Here is an 18,009-nt window from a genome sequence, read left to right on the forward strand (position 1 = left end):
CAGTGCTTAGAAATTTTTCCAGCCTAGCATTTTTAATATGTGGGAACATGACTGCAGTGGGATTCAAGAGCACTCAACATTTTTGAAAGAGAAGGCAATTTATTCATGTAACTAGATGTGGTCTCAGTATTCAAAATGGAGGTAAAAGACCACTTTGTTTAAGAGAAGAGATGGTCTGTGTGCGTGGATCCTCTGAGCTCTGTGAAAGAAGTTTTTCCTTTGCCTTGGCTATACACATGCATATATTTAGCTCTTATTTTTCACTTCCAAGTTTTGTGCTGTGATAATAAACTAGCTAGTCTGAGGCCTGATGTCCCTTCAACTAACAACCAGCTCTTTGAGATGACCAGGAATGTTTGAACCAAACTACACGCATTACAGGCATGAAAATTCAAGTCTCTCCTCTTCCTGGGTAGAAATTCTGTTTAAATATTTGATATATTTATATCAAATTAGTGCTGAGGGATACTTCTCTTTGCCAGATCAATCCACCAGTTTTTGAACATGGCCAGGAACTGGGTGCAAATTTGCGTATGCATCAAAGCAGAAGTATATGGGATGTTTCTGTGGGAATTTCTCTCCCGTATGCCTAGACTATGTCTATAAAAGTAGGTTGAACTTTCCCTGAACTGTCCTTTGACCCTGTGGCCATATCCCAATCCATACCATTAAGCTGTTTTAGCCACCAAGGAGGATACCCACACCAGAGCTGTCATGTGGAAATGTTCTCTGGTTTGTGCAAAGCCCTGAACTACGCTAGGGACAGTGATGGTGGACCCAAAACAAGCCAAAGACCACGCCGACAGTGTAAGAGAATAAACAGTTCAAGTTCCAGTGCCTGGGAACTTTCCCTGGCACAGCTGAAGCTATTAGTATGGATGTAGCCATATGTGCCAAGGCAATTTAGACAGCAGCTGAGCCTGAAGTTTTTAACTGCTAGCTCTGCCTAAATATCAGGCTCAGATGTCTAAAAGGGAAACCGGTTGCGTAACAGCTCTTCCTGAATTTAGCTCCAACTGGCTGAGTGGTGGATATCACTCCTACAAGATTTTTTGGATAGTTTTTTGTTGGAGGTTGTAAAAATTATTGCAGTGTGATTTTTCTTCGCCTCCTACTATCTGAGATCTGCTGATCAATTTACCTGTAACATTAATGGCTGTCTTTCAATAATCTTTTAAACACAATTTTGGCCTCATTTATTAGACAATTAAATGTTAGATATGCAATTACAGAAAGCAAGGCTTAATGAAAAATCTTTGATAAGTACTTACGTTTGGGTTCTTAGAACGGACAAGATTTTATAATCCGGCTGGCTTTTCTTCACTTCAGGAACTCGCTGAAAAGTAGGGATTATGCATCCTCTTAGTATTAGTCATCAGTCCTTACACACATCACTGGCGTTACACCCACCTAGCAAGGATAGTTTTGAGAGTCTCTCATCAAAATGTAAATTTCAGGCAAACAATTTTTGCAGACTACAAATGCTAGTGACAATGACACCCCCCCACACATACACTTTGCCCAGGCTGTTTCTCCCAATCTTTCCAATGCTGCCAGACTGCTTGTGGCTTCGTATAAGAGTAATTTTGAAGACAGACACAAGTATGATCAAAGAAACTTTTAAAAAGCAGGAAGGACTGTGGCAATATGTGTATGTTGCTTATAGCCATGGCAACACCTAAGTTTTAGCTGCCTTGCCACCTAGTAGAAGTGACTTCAACCAGTGTGGCTGGGCAGTGGATGACTCCCACCCACATATACATCCGCACGCACAAGCACATTAATTCCCCACTGATGGAAAAGAGCGACTTCTAGGATGAAACACAACTAATGATACACATCTTCATTAAGAAAACCTTTGGAAAGTCAAGATTAATATCACAGATATATTCTGAGGCAAATAAGTAAAAAGTACACAGCTTTTGAAATATTTTTCATTCATAATATTATTTTGAAAACAGCCTACATAATTTTCTTTTAAATATTCAGGGAAAGCATCCCATGGATTTTATTCAAAGGACCAGGATTATCCTTTCAGATTTTCCACATAAATGTAAATATTACTGTGATCTGAATAAAAGCTCATGTTGATTTCTGGTATGTACGTTACCATAGAATTGCTTGGAAATAGATTCCTGATGTAAAATGGACTTTTATATTTTGGTGATTTTTTTCTTTGATTTTTCATTGGAAAATCAAATTCACCCAGATTTTCCTGTTTGTTTTTTTTTTTTTCCCAAAAAATTTCCCCAAATTTTCAAATTTTCAGTGCTTTTCAAAGCAGTGTAAGAAAATGAAGACCTAACTTTAATCGCTGCCTCTACTAAACACTGAAATAGGCCTCAAAGATTACTTTCAGATTTTTGTAAGGGTATCGGGAGCCCACTGTTGGGAAAAAAAATAGCAAAATGGAGGCTGAAGCAATGTCCTCCCATGGAAAAAGCAAAACATACTGCAGTAGACCCCACATGAGTCAGAGGAGCAGGCCTGGTTTGTGGTGCTCCTTGAAGCAATGCAACATGCTGTGATCTCCGTTCTGGATGGGAAGATCTCCAGACTGAAAGAGACATTTTCAAGGCTATCTTGCGGATAAGTGAGGCAATTATTTCACCATTAGTGAAATGAAATAAAAGTGTTTGCAAAAGCTGTGTTATGCTAATTGGATATACTCTGTATTCAGGACAAAAACATGTTATTGGAACAAGCAGAGAGGAGATATGAATGCTAAGCAGTTCCTTCCTTCCTTTCCATCGCCTTGTAAGATCTGCATCTCAGGTACATTTCACATACATTAATATTCTTACATTCCTTGTGCTGGAGAGTACATTTATTTTGAAGATCCTTTTCTTGGGCGTATTATTAGAGATCTAAACACCGATCTGTAATGTCCTTTGTTTTATTTTATTGTGACAGAACATGTCATGGACCTGCACCCTTTTGTTAGTCAAGCCTCCTTTGGATCTTGCAGATGTTTTAACCAGGAGTTTTGAAAAGGACTCCTTTTATTCTGTATCTGCTTTGTGTTATTTAGACATAGCACAATTAAGGCTTACAAGGAGAGATGTACATTTTACATTTCCAGTTTCCAGCTGCAAGGCTTAGTACATAGGCTCGGGCACTTACTAACTATAAGATCACGCAACCTTTGTCTTAATTGGGTAAACAGGGTGTTTGGAGTATCACACAGCAGGACCAGGCTAATTAAATACTGTTCAGATTTCTCGCTGGGGAGTTTATGCAACCACTGAACTATGAGCAGTAGTGTTGCAGCTCAGAAACCATGTAATTAAGGTAGATATTTGGGGAAATGTAATCAACTTGTGGCATTTTGGTGAGATTTGACAAAGACAATTTGACTGATCTGAGCTGTTTGAAGAAAACCTTGCTGCAAATACAGGTGTTTTTGAAGCAAGCTAATTTTTAACCTACTGAATCTTCGAATGACAGCCTTTAGAATAAGGCCATTTAAAATTGTTATTGTGGGCTAAATTGTCACAGGTGAGTGAATTTCATCACTTCAGTTGTAAATCTCCACTGCCTGTACTAGGAACCTCAAATCCCACGCTTAGGCTGGTCAACTCTAGGAAGATTCACAACTGTATTATCAGAGAGGGACAGACTTATCTGCAGGAGGACAGAGACAAATGCAGCCAACCAAGAGACAGCAACTCCCTCCTACGAGAAAGGAAACAGGAAACAGAAGGGCCACCAAAGCTAAGACTGAAAGAACAAGCATTTCTAGTGATGCGTGCTTCTTCATTGCCTCATGTATGTCACTCTGCAGGTTTTTGCTGGTCTTATTACTTCAGATAAGATAACTTCAGATGACCAAGTTTTGAGATGGAACTTTACACAGCAACTATATGTATTTTTTCACACAGAAGCAAGGTTTGTATAGGAACACAGGTTTCCTAAGAGAAATTGTTTTAGGAAGTGTTTATATGAGAAAGATCTTACAAGAGGGAACATTTGAGACATTCTGAACACTATAATTATGCAAATCTGTGCTGAATGCTACACACGGACAGTAGAAACAAATTCAACTTACCGGATAGAGTAGATCCCAGATAGCTAGATCCAAGATCCGAAATAAACATCTGGATTTATAGGTCTTTCCCTGACCTATGTATATGGGTCTCTCCAGGGATCTGCAATAGTTTTATCTTTGATCAGGCAGGTGGGAAAGAAGAAGGACAAGAGGCCATCCATTCCACACTTAAGCTGTCAAAGGCTTATATGGCCCTCAGGGTTAAGTCATAAAGGCTAAGCTCATAGCACTTGAGTTCCTTGTAATATTTATTCACATTATCCTCATGCCATAGAAATGGTAATTTTTTGTTTGAATATACTGAAAACTGGTATTTTCTTCATTTTGGAAACAGAGAACAGAGATAGGATGCATATCCAAATACCTAGAACAGCTTCTCAGTTTTCACATTCAGATGCCTCCCAAGAGCTTATTACCATGAGACCCGAGTGAACATTATTCTTCCCTCACCCAACCAGATATCCAATTGGAAAAAAAAAAAAAAAGAAAAAAAAAAAGGACTGCTTGGATGGGGGGACAGCCCTGGTGTACTCTGGCAGATACATTGGTCTGGATGATTTGCAGGGGAGGATCGTGTGTCCTATCATATGACAGGTATTTGCTCTTTTGAGTTTAGAAGCATCCCAGAGATCACAGAATCACAGAATCATTAAGGTTGGAAACGACCTCCAAGATCATCTGGTCCAACCACCCCCCTACCACCAATGTCACCCACTAGACAATGTCCCTGAGCACCACGTCCAACCTTTCCTTGAACACCCCCAGGGACGGTGACTCCACCACCTCCCTGGGCAACCCCTCCCAATGCCTGACTGCTCTTGCTGAGAGGAAATGTCTCCTAACTTCCAACCTGAGTCTCCCCTGGCACAACTTGAGGCCATTTCCTCTAGTCTTACCACTAGTTACTGCGCAAAGAGGCTGACCCCCCCCCCAGCTCCCCACACCTTCCTTTCAGGTAGCTGTAGAGAGCAATCAGGTCTCCCCTGAGCCACCTCCAGACTAAACACCCCCAGTTCCCTCAGCCGCTCCTCACAGGACTTGTGTTCCAGGCCCTTCACCAGCTTCCTAGCCCTGCTCTGGATATGTTCCATGGCCTCGATGTCCTTCTCGTACTGAGGGGCCCAAAACTGAACAGATGCTACAACTCAGTTCTCAAAGGGGTTTAGGCATGACAATTCTCAGGTGATTGGCTCTCAGGATATAAATAAAAAGATGAAGTTTTATGCCTAAGTTCCGCATTGTTTAAGAATGGCTAAACGCCTGGGAATGAATCATCAGGACAACATGGTGGGTGTGGGGATTCTAAAGGTGTCTAAAAAGACATACTGAAGCCCTGCCTCTCTCCAGGTTTAGGCATCTCTGTACAGGTCTGAGTTATGTGCCAGTGTGGCATTAGCATTCACAACCTCTGCTTTGGTGTCTGAATGTCTCTTTGAGTAGGATATTCTGTATGTTTCTTCTATTTTAATAGATGATCTGGAGGAAATGAAATGTAGATGCCTAATTTGAGTTCTGGAAGCTGAGTTCTTTACAGATCTCACAGGCAACGAGTAGCAGAGGAAGCCATTCTCTTCTAAATGCTGGGGACCACCTTAACTAACCTGCAGACACCTTATCTTCACTCACAGAGGATGACGACCTAGTGGGATGGCCATGGAAATAGAGAATTGCTGTCTCATAGTGCAGGAGTGGCTCTCTGCTCCTCAGTTCCTTAGTGCTGCCATCTGCTTCTGGAGGCTCCTAAACAGAAAAGGGGAAAAAGCAGTAAGATAATTTGCCTGTAGTAACTTTAGAACTTTCCACAATAATTTTATGGCTCTAAGAGAATGTCTGGAAATGAGAAGACATCTCTTGAAGCGATTGCTGACCAAACCAAAAGCAATGATAGTACCAAATTTGTGTAACAAAGCAAAGATTTTAACAAAGGTGGATCTTATTCTGCATTTGAAGCAACCAGCAAATGTTAAGTAAATGCTATAAATGAAAAAAATAAAATAAACTTATATTTTTATGCACTTTTAATAACCACCACAAGTTCAGATCTTCAGAGATTTGCCATTGGGCCAGCTGAGGTACTGCTATTTCCTCATACTTAAAAATGGTATCAGATACAGACTGGTACTGCTTAAAAACGGTATCAGATACAGACTACGATAGAGCAGTGTGAATACTTTTTATTTTTTATTTTTTTGTAAATTCTTATACACATGCAGATATATGACGTCATCACTTAAACTTCAGAGTTGTGGGCACTGTAAACTTTTCCACTTCCTGAACATTACGGTTGTTGTTGTTGATCATGTTTTGTTCACGTTAATAACTTCTCAGCTCTTCTTATTCAAAGCAAGCCTCGATGTTAGTCTAAATAGGAAACCACAAGCCAAATTATGATCTCAGTCCACTGTAAATCTGTTTTATTTGCCTCTGGTAGAGAGACTTCATGTTAATTTTGAGATAACTACACGTGTGAATCTGACCCAAAACTGCATTTTAGAGTCTTTCTGTGAGATCTACAGTACCCTGTAATTCCAAAGTCCAGATTTGCCTGGTGATCTCTTGTGCATTTAGGTAATTATAAAAAACTGTTCCTCACAAATGTAAGTCAAGTTAATGCATAGACTGGTAGTTGAGGGAAAATTTTCCTCTATGTATTTTACTTTTAGAAAACATCTGACTGCCCTTGAATTAGTTTGCTCTCTGAACTGTAATCTCTCTTTTATCCAGAGAATACCTGAAATGTCCTTCAGTTTCAGCAGCGTATCCCAAATCCAGCAGAGATTTCTTAATGCACAGAATAGATGAGAGTTTGCTTCTACTCATTTGTTATACCTGCAGCGTACCTCAACAATCCCTTGACATTTCCTGTTTTGCTGACTCAAAGTGCTAACAGAGAGTAGCAAAAGCAATACAAGCAATCTGAGCTGTTCTGGGACTCCAGAGACTTAAAAGTAAGAAGTTCCTCCAACCTGGCTAAAATGTGAAAATAGAATTTGGTGCCCATTACTTCTGGAAACAGTTACAGTATGAAAAATACTGTAGGGATGTTAGGTATGTGTTCATCAACTGGACATCACTATGTATTTAGTGTGAAATTCATGGAAAATCTGTATTTTTTCATTTTCCCACAACTTACAAAAACATTTTTTTAAGTTATTGCCTTTTCAAATGGCATTCTGAGAGTGTGCCTACACTTCCCAGCACATTTTCCAATTGGAATTTGAGTTCTAGTGCATTTTGAATGTATTTCAACATTTTCTTTGAACAGAGATGAAAAAAATCCAGTAACAATAAATATAGATGAACTCTGAAAAATGTGATGAACTTGCGTAAGTGGAATCCATTGTTATGACAGCCACAAAGGGTGAAGAATAGGATTAGATGAGGTAGGGAGCTCTTGCTGCTGGTAGAAGAAAAGTTTGCAGAGACCAAAGGACCATTTTGTTTAAAAAACAAATATGCAAACAGCTGCTATCAACTTGGCTAGGCAGCCTAAGTGGGATTTTCAAAGGCACTCAGCACTGCTTCCTACTGCAGTTGCAGTTCATGGGTTGTTTGCTGGCGAGGTTGGCTGAAGCCACACTCCTGAAAACACCACCCCGAAATCACCCCTACCTCTCCTGACCCTTGACCCTGGAAAATCCCTATCTGTAGAACAAAGTTTTCAGGATGGAGAATGAGTGTTTCTTTGCTGTGTGACCTTGCAGCAGCAACCACACTGATGCAAAACTGTGTTGTTTTTTTTTTCCCAAACCGTAGCTTCACAGCTCATTCACTCTCTGCCCCTTCCGCAGACACATTTAATTTTGTTTCAGCTAAATCCTGTGAGCAGAGGCAGTCAGCTTGATACTCTAGACCGGAAGAGAGTTGTTCATCTTTGAACAAAATGCGTGCAGCTGAGTTGAATCTGTGAATCGAGTTTCAGTTTCTCTTTTCTCTGCCTCTCTGAGACAGTTTTGACCTGACCGCAGTCCCCTTAGGGTGCCAGGCAGTTTCTCCTTTCTCCTCACTTTGGCCATGGAGTGGTCAAGCAGAGGTGCAACCATATAATATTTTTTTTGTGGGGGGGAATGGGGTGCTACTGGGGTTTTGAATTGCCCACCAAGCCTTCCTCTTCCAAACCAAGAGCAACAAGACTGCTTGCTTGTCTCGGCCCGTCCCCGTGTATAATTACTGGTGCGTGTCGTTAGTGCTCACCGTACTGCTCGGTGTGGGAAAACAAATGGGGGGTGACAGAGATGAGGACCCACGAGGGGCAGCAGCACCAAGTATAAAAATGAAATCCTTGATTATGTTTCTGTACACTGTAGAGAGGCTTGATTAAAATGTGCATCAGCTGCACGGAGCGGCGGGGGAGTAACTTGGCCACCTTGAGCAGTTGTGGCAATGGGCACATTGTTTCGCAGATCGTGGGAGCTCTCTGAAGCAGAATGCCATTAGGCACTGCTCTCCGCACAACAGCAACCCTCAGCCCATTCATCTCCAGCAGATCTCCCAGTGAACCTCAATTTTCATTTCCCTCTGAGGAGGGTTGTGCCAACGCGATGCAATCAGGCGTCCTGCTCCCCACTTCAGCACAGGCAGGCGCTGCTAGAAGGACCCTTTTCCTCCGAAACGCCGGGAGGGAAGAGCCTCGTGTTTTTCCTTCTCTGCCTGAATCTGAGTGGCAAAAGGCCAAGGCACCACACGGTGTGCGCACCTATGCAAACTGCAGCTGAGGGATGTAATTTTCTAATCTTCACAGCAGCCCTTCATGCGAGCCTTGGAGAGTGCAGCCCAGCAGCTGGTAACTGTTTTCTCAAATATTCACTGGCATAAAACCATGCACTCTGCATTTAAAGCTCAATCTCACAAAAAATTGTACTAATATAGAGCTTTCCATTTTTACTCTTTTTTTTTTTTTAAAGAATCACACACATTTTGGTTCTGGTAATGTGAATTCTTTTTCACACCCGCACCTCTGAAATTGTGGTTAGCAACAGCATAATTTCACATTCAATACATCTCTCTTATGGTTTCCTTTACCGTCTATGTCATGAATTAATTTTTTTCTCCCTTTCCTAAGAGCAGAAAGCGTTCTGAAGGGGAGAGCTCAAAATTAAATGCAAAAAAAACCCACCTTCTTCTTTCCTGCTCCCCAAATCTAGCTGTGAAAAAAAATTAATCTATTTTAGTGCAAGAGATCAGTACCGTGATGATGTCAGTAGGCATGCTCATGATGTTGCATAAGATTAGAGTAATATTAGAATTAGTATGTTAGGAAATACTAATTCTAACCTTAGAGAAGATCAATCATAAAATTCCTACAGACTTGTCGTATGGGGTAGATCTAGGAAAAATAATCAAAAAAATTTTCAACTTCACCTTGAGTAAAAACTAAAAAAATGTCCCGATTTAAATCTGTGACTGATTCCTATTTGGAATAGCATCCAGAGGGATGTTATGACTTTAGTGCTGCAGTGGCTTCCTGGACGAAGGTTGTGAAAACGTGGCCCACATAGTACAAAGAATTAAGGTGAAGGAACAACTGCATCGAGAAATCAATTGCGCCACTGCAAAATGCATGTGTATGCATAAAGTCACAGTTTCTTAAGGCTAATGCCTTAAAAGATCAAAGTTGAGCACAAAAGCAAATCAATTGAGAGGTATCAAATATAATAAGCTACCGCTGCCGAAAGTAACAAATCGACTCTGACTTGTGCAACCAGTTCACACCATATGCCTTTCCCTTCTAATGTTTCAGTGAATTGCTTGAGTAAATAAATTAATTGCACCGTCATGAGGAAACACACACGGAATTTGCTTTACCACAAGGCAGAATGTAACTCAGTAGGTGACCCAAACGGATGAGCAACAGAGCTGTGGGGAGCTTCAGCGGCGTTCTTGGAAAGCCACCATATTTGATGCAGCAGTAATTAGACAAGAGCTGGCAAGGGCTGGTGGAGACGCGGCTTTAAATAAAACTTGGTATTTATTAAAATGCTTTGGAGGACGGTTAATGCTCTGTGCTCAATATCCTTCATTGTTCCAGCAGCCCTGGAAAAGGAGTTGCAAGAACTCTGAAAAAGTTCCCATAGCAACAGCCGAGAGGACGGACTATCTTTCTTCCAGCCGTGGATGCACAGCAACGACACGCAACGGGGGCACATCGGCCCTTCCCGAGCGGGTCCGCATGGCTCCACAATTACACACAGAAGGGCAGTATTTTCCCTGCCTCCCGGAAAGAGACGACTGCCTTTTCTGTTAAAATTATTATATCCTTTTCGCCCCGAGTAGGACAAAATCTCTTTTCAACCTCAGGACCGAGAACAATGCAAGAACAGCCCGCACGCACCGACGCCCGGGTTTGTACGTAGGGCCAGCAGCGAGGCTTGCTGACGGAGGTACTCGTTTGGGATTTGACCACCTCCTGATGGAAATACCCCCAAATCAGCACGGGGTCCACCCATCCTGGAGCCGCAGCTCTGCTCCCAACCCTTGGACTACTCCCCAGGGCCTTCGTGTCTCTGCAGCCACCTTGGGGGTCCCTACAGCTCTGCTGCTGCTGCTGTCGGCAGCACGTGGCTTCCCCAGTGGCTTCCCAGCGAGCAGGCTTTCGCTTTTATACAGAAACAGGCACCTGGGGGCGGGAGGTGGGCCTGCTTGGACCCTCCCTGCTCAAGATGAACCTACCTGCTCTTTTGTCGTTGCCCTCAGAAACGTGATGGGTAGCGGGAGTGTTTTATCTACAACAGGCTTTTATGCACAAATGTATCAGTACTTTCTAATGGGCCGTAACAACAAAAAGCAGAAAAAACAATTCATGTATCCATACTTTGAAAAAGTCACTCAGGATATCTGGCTTCTGTTATTCCAGGATCTCCCAGTACAAATAAACGAACGACGCCATTTCTTTTTAAGAACAAATTTTACATAAAAATAAAAACATGAGTTCATGCTATCTGCATGTGCTGCATCTGCACTCAGGCATTAGGGCGGTGTACACAGTTCCAACGCAATGAAATACTTTCTACTGCATGTTCAATATTAGCTGAAAGATGCCTGGTTTCATTAACGTTTTAATTATCTAAGCACAGTTTCTGTTTACTCGACTCTGTTTTTGCAGCAATTCCCTCATCCCGTACTTCCAACCAGTCCTGTACATCACAAGGACCTTTTTGTTGACGTTAGCAGTCCTTCAGGACTGTGCTCGCAGTGCCAACACCAGCTCCTCTCGATGCAAATGCAGGAGATCTTTAGTGCCGGTATGCCCACATTGCAGTCGGTGTGAAGGACTGGTTGCATCCCAGCCTATTCCGACTCCAGGGTTTAACTAGGTCTTTCGCACACATAGGCTGATGGTTTGAATGTGGTTTTTTTTTTTTTTATTTTTTTTTAACCTCACGCTAACCAGTACGACTGGTAGATCAGGCCCTGACCCAAACCAACGAGATGGTGAGGCACTGCCCAGCCGGTTTCCCTTTCACTAGCACTCCCCCTGTTGTTCTGACTGGCATGGTCGTGGCGTGGCCCTGATGTGAAAACCCTGCACAAAGGGGGATGGATGGATGGATGGATGGATGGATGGATGGATGGATGGATGGATGGATGGATGGATGGATGGCCATTAGAAAGGGCTGGCGATGCCCAGCGGCTTTCTTAAGGCAGCTGGGGAAACGTTTGGGGTTCTCTCCCAGGATTTCTCACCAAAAAGGGAAAAAGAACAAAGATCCGGGTGAAACACTGACAGTAAAGAATGAAGTTTTCTGTCTGCAGGGACTGAAGTTTTCTAAAAAAGGCCCATTGTTTTAAAATTTAAAAATAATCCGAAAAAATATTTTGTGAAAGCGTTAAAAAAAAATCTGATGAATTTTCAGCCATGTGAGCGAGTTTATTCTACACGACTCCTTCCTTTATGGAGATTGCCAGGTTACACTGCAGAAATTTGAACAGCATAGGGCCAAGAAAATGTACTTGTGGAGGTGCCTTCCAAAGAGAGCTGCAGTACCTATGACTTCCAGGCAGCTATTCATTCTAAAATATTATTTTATACACAGGGAGACTTTTGCTCTCAGGTACCCTTGCGTAAATCAGCACTAAGTTCACTACTGGATGGAGTTTCAGTGGTGGATTTTGCGTAAAAAAAAAAAAAAAAAAAAAAAAAAAAAAAGAGCCGGGCCCATACTCTTGATCTGCTCGGTTTTAGATGTCACCATTACGGGTTAGAAATGACTAAAAGATGAAGAAGATAACGACTGACAGATTTCAGGGAAGCTCAGTCGGCTTGCACTGGGCTGGGGGGCCCTCCTCGTTTTATTGCGCCCTGCAGTAAAAGCGCTGAGGGGAGCCCGAGCACTGCCGCCCCCTCCCCAAAATACCCGCGGGTGCCCCCGCTGCAGCGCTGGGGGAGGCCGCGGCCCCCCTAAAGGCTCACCGAGCCCCCGGGATAAGTTGATTTGCCGTGCTATTCCAGCACGGGCGGCCTTTCGATTGTCTTCCCTGACCCCTTAACCCGCCTCCCCGCCCCAGCAGAGGTCGAAGGGCAGGTGCCAGCCGCTCGGTGCGGCTTGGGGGGGAGGTGGGGGGGTGCTGGGGACACGCGGGCACAAAATGGAGGCCCCCGCCGTGACGTGCCGTGCCGTGCCGTGCGGCGCCGTGCCGGCAGTGCCCGGCTCTTAGAGGGTTGTCGGTACCCGCCGCTGGCCCCGCCGCACAGAGCGGCTGCGCTGCCCCTCCCCCGCCCCGCCGGGGGGATGGGAAGGGGGCGGGGGGGGGGGGGAGGGCAGGGGGCACGTGACCCCGCGGGGCCGCGCGGGGAGGGGGGAGGGGAAACGGGGGGGAAGGGAAGGGAAGGGGGGGGAAGGGAAGGGGGGAGGGGCGGCCGCCGCGCCGCTCGGGGGGAGGGGGAGGGGAGGGGGGAGGGGAAGGGGGGGAGGGGCACGGTGCAGAGGCGAACGGCAAATGTTGGCTGGTGGCTGCCGGTGGAGACGCGGCGGTTCCCTGTGGGGCCGCTCAGTGATAGTAATAATAATAATAGTAATAATAATAATAATAAAGTCAAAAAGCATGAACAACAACAACAAAACACCTCATAAAAAGCCATCTAGGGAAGGGAGGGTGTGTGCTGCGCCGCCCGGTGAGGTGCCCGCCATCTTGCATGCCCACCCTGTCGCGTGCCCGCCATGTCGTGTGCCCACGTCGTGTGCCCGCCACGTCGCTGCGTGCCCGCCATGCTGTCTGCCCACCATGTTGCTGTGTGCCCATGCTGTGCGCCCTTGCTGCGTGCCCGCCATGTCGTGTGCCCATGCTGTGTGCCCGCCATGTTGCTGTGTGCCCGCCATGTTGTGTGCCCTTGCTGCGTGCCCGCCATGTTGTGCGCCATGTTGCTGTGTGCCGTGCTGTGTGCCACGGCTCCCCTCAGGCTGCCTGAGCCCCGTCCTGGCACACAGGGAGGCCCGCACTGTGCCACCACCGAGCCGGGGCTGAGGCCGGGGGGTTGTGTGGCCAAAGCCCGCCCCGAGCCCTGTGCCGCCCCGCTGGGTAATAAGGCCTCCACATGGCGCGTCGTGCCGTGTCAGTGCCAGCCGGCTCCAGGGCGGGGGTAATGGGACACAGCTGGCATGGGGCTGGGCTCTCGCCCACATAACCAGGGCAGGCCGGGCCAGGCCACAGCCCAGCATCCCCTGTTAGGCGTTCAGCTGATTCGCTCTGCAGGGCTGTTGGTGCACAGCATCAGCATGGTCAATCTCAAAACCCAGCCAGAAGCGATGTGTGTTTCTGTGCCTGGATGTGGCAGCACTTTCTGCATCCTGATAATCAACCTCAAAACACAGTCCCGAGAGTGCACTTTGAGTGAATGCTATACATTCAATCAGTTACATTTGCGTTCTGCTGAAGTGCTGGAGTATTTCCCTCAACGTTTTTGAGAGGCATAGGAGGTGGGGAAAAGGGAAAATGTTCGAGAAGTCTGGATTTCAGGCCCAGGAGGCAACACATGAACACCGTTCTGTTTCAGATGGCAGTGGTGTGTAGGTACTGCAGCACTTCGTGTGCTGACAACAGGGGAAATCCCCCATGGGACAGCCCCACCTGGAATATTTGGGGATCTTAGGTAATGGGAATTTAAAGATTTGGATGAGGCAAGGCCCCATCCTTCCCTCACCAGGTGATGCAAGGCCTGTAGCCCTGGTGACTCCTTGCACACATAGCTGTGAAACTGTGAACTCATCCCCACTTTGCGAGCTGCACAATGCGGCACCAGCACCTTTGAACCCTGCTCCAGCTCTTCAGCACCATAAGCTTCACATCAGCCCAGGAGGGCCTGGCAGAAGAAATGGTGTGCTGAGCTGCCAGTCATCACGGGTACTCCTGGGTGCCCTTCTGTGAAGCAATACGGCTGCAGTGCCCTCTGCGGCATCAGTAAAAAACAAACAAAAAAAGGAATATAATTTCTTTGTAGTACCAATGCATCACCTCTTTCCTGAAGCTTTCCTAAATGTCCACTAAATTAAGAAAAAATAAATAAAAATTAAAAAGCCAAAGTCTGTCAAATGCTGCCTGGAGTCAGCAGATTCAAGCAAGTCTCTCGGGAGATTCAGGGACAGATAACAGGGTGAAGTAAATGATGTTGTGAAGTGGCGCCGCAAGAGTGTGCTGGGAAACTAATTCCAAGGGTAAAAGTCAGGCTGATGTGAGTGATGTGGTATTTCATGGGGATGTAAAATTAGGATACATGCAGAGGGCCAATTTCACTGCTGACCTAATCTAATGCCATTCCAGTAATCTCAGAAAATTGCTCTTATTAATGCAAGAAGTGACTCTGATCCTGGAACGATGAGAGACGTCCTTTAGCAGAAGCAAATAAAGGGGACTACAAAATTTAGGCTTGCTGTACACTGATGTTTACTTAAACAATAATCATGTCCATAATTAACACAGGGGCAGTTTAGCCTGTGAGAAGTTATCAGTGCGATTTAAAAGCTTTCAGAATTTGCTTTGAGTTGTTAGAGTGGCACTGGTGGAAAAACATTAATATTTCCCCCATTTTTAAACTTGCTGTGTACCTTTAACCCCGATTCACATCACAGTTGAATTTGGCAAGTTAGCTTCTGTTGGATTGGTTTAGCACACTTCAGGAATCCAAAATATAATTCTTTCTACTGTATCGACCCTTTTAAAGAAGAAAATAAGGAAAAGCAAAACTTTTTTGTGTGTTTGGGAAAACTGAAGTGCCAACATGAATCTATCATTCATATTACACACTCTAACAAACCATCTTTTGTGGAAAAATTGTTGAAACATATTTTTATTTTTATAGACTGTTTGATTTCTTTTGCTGCTGGAGGTATGTTGCCCAGTCTGTTGTCTGAAAGAAGCTCATGATAAAATGGGCAAACTGACAGGAAAATAAGACCTAATGATGGAGAAAATCCAAATGGAAAGCGTGCTGTAATTCGACGAGGATCCACCAGAATCACTGGACACATTACAAACAGCACTAATGCTTGCAATCTCAACCAAAGTCATAAAATACTTTTTTTAAAGGGCTATTGAAAATTCATCGTACAACTAAACAAAATACAATTTTCCATCCTGCCTTGTTTGTGATTTTATTATTCAGTTTGCCTCACTAATGCATATGCAGTCTTGTTTATCTAAGCTAAACTATAAATAAGTTTCAGTTTTTGCCCAGGATCTTTCTGAGTAGTTACTGTACGACGGAGTGTGGCCAGAGCAACAGGGTCCTGGAAGTTCTCTCTCTGCTTCAGTAAAATAAAGTATTCTCAGAAGCTTATCAGGAAGAGAAAGAAGAAAAGTGTGTAATGGCATCAGTCATAGTTATGGATCAAGCTGTGTTTGTGTGCATGCCTGTGTCAGTGAGTACTGGCGTAGGCGTTAACATGTTCAGTTCTGTAAAGAACTCTCCTGCTATACCATAACAAGTGCTTCACATTTGGTACCAGAAGCTGCCCGATAGAAGAAAACAGAAACCTTCTCAGATCACTGCTTTTAAATATATCTCAATTGCTATTCCTTTCAATTGAGAAGTGCGTTTATCAAAGGGAAAATACAGGTTCTGGGCTGGGCTTTGTACCGTAAAATCCATAATGCCCTTGATGGCCATTTATTGTAAGGGAAGCCAAGAAATGTAATTATTATTTTCCCTTTGGGTTTTGTTGTGATGAAGTAAGCTTCCGTTCTGGATAGTTGTGGTGGGATATGCTGAATCATCGGGTCTCTTGGCCACCTTGCCATCTCTCTCTTCTGAAGTAGTTCCTCATTTTTAAGGCTGCCCTAGCCCGTCTCTAACCTTATTCTCCTTCCTCCTCTGTTTGTATTCACACTGAGGCAGAGTAATGAAAGGTTGGGGTGCAGCTGGCTCTTGATGTGAACACCACATCACGTGCAGTGGTGCCTGACTTCTAGCTGCACACCGAAATCTCATACAAAAAGCAAAACTAATTTTTCTTTCTGTTCACGACTGAAATTAAATCCTGCATGTTTTCAACAAGCGTTACTCATTTCTTCTTCTCAAAGCTGTAAGGATTGTTGACCTACTTTTCAGGTGGAAAAAAGAGACACAGAGGCAGCAAGCTATTTTTTAGTACACTGTAAAATGAATTCCCTCCACCAGTACATAAAGCAATTATTTGTGTTCAAATATGATTGGCCTTCCAAATCTGAGTGTCTCTTTTGATTCCTCTGATGTTTTTAAAATAAGTGGACATGGTTTTAGGTGAATTTGCTCTTTTAGAACAGGTCTTACCATGTTCATTTTTTATTTGAAAGCAGATTTGTTGTTTTTCCAGTCTCATGTTCGGAGGAGATCAGACAAGGGCTTGGTTATGTATGTGATCCTTCAGCCTCCAGACCAGGATGAATTTAACCGTGGTGCATTTATGAGACCTGTGGGTACGAGCAGGGAGCGGGTTTTCCAAATCACTTGAATGACGGTGTGGTGCCCTGGAGACGGAGGCAGGGGTCTGAACCCAGCGAGTCTCTGTCTCTGCGTGGCTGATACCGTTTCGAACGATGGTCTCTGCCTTGGAGGATCAGCAGCCTGTCGTTCGCCGCCTCCCACTGCAGTTTCACCCCATCAGTCGAAAAGCCAGAGTGTGGAATGCAAGAGCTACTTTCTTGGATTTCCCCCTGACATCCAGTACTGAATGTACCTTCTGTGGCTGAACTGAAAATTTCATCACCTTTTTTATTCCTCTCATTTCACTCTTCCCCTTTCATTCCTTACATAAAGAAGAAAACACATGCAAGAAAAAGCGGCCAGAAGGACCTTCAGTCTCGAGGGGGCTGGGATGTTGTTCAAGACAATTACTCTGGGAGACTGTGTAGCTATGCAATAGCAACGCCAAAGAAGGAGCCCTGGGGAATTACATCAGCTTTTTTTTTCTTTTTTTTTTTTTTCTTTTTTTTTTCTTTTTTTTTTTCTTTTTTTCACCGTAGGGGAAAAATCCTGAATAGGGTTATGAGCTGTCTAACTCTAATCAGCACTGTCCTAGTTCATAGCAAAGCATGCAGAACGAACCGAGCGCAGAGCAAAAACAGCTTCCGCAATGTTCAGTTTTAAGAAAGCAAGGCATATAAATTCCTGTGAAGCCCTAAAGAAAGGGAGGGATAATATGAAATGCAGGCTTTTTCCTGGTAATCCTCTCTGTGTATACTCTATTTCACCTCCAGCCTCCCTTTGTCTCCTTGCTGTCATTCATGACTCAGCACGGCCTTTCACAAAACCCCCATGCTTCTCTCCTCTAACACGCTGCTCGTCTTGCAGGGTTGCAGATCCACTTCCTTTGTCTGCCCACTTAACGTGACTCATCTCTTCTTGGACACTGGCCTTTGCCACTCGCTTCCTGATGCTAAAAAATATCACATTGGTTCCAAAAAGAAAAGAAAAAAAAATGCACTCAAGGACTTTAACGTTTTAGGATTACTCAGCTAATCGCAATGCCAACTGAGAGGCAGGTTTCGGC

At 44.2% G+C, this 18,009-nt stretch overlaps 1 long non-coding RNA gene across 1 annotated transcript in view; it reads left to right on the forward strand.

Moving 5' to 3' along the window:
• Positions 1–2,678: 2,678 nt before the first annotated feature.
• The window catches only part of LOC310894903, a 61,089-nt gene continuing 45,758 nt past the window's right edge, over positions 2,679–18,009 (forward strand). Inside the window, exon 1 of the long non-coding RNA XR_014580272.1 lies at positions 2,679–2,775. This is a non-coding gene — a long non-coding RNA (uncharacterized lncRNA). The remainder of the gene's footprint in view (positions 2,776–18,009) is intronic.

This window comes from Anser anser (assembly GCF_964211835.1).
Source record: "Anser anser genome assembly, chromosome: 1".
NCBI classification, from domain to species: domain Eukaryota; kingdom Metazoa; phylum Chordata; class Aves; order Anseriformes; family Anatidae; genus Anser; species Anser anser.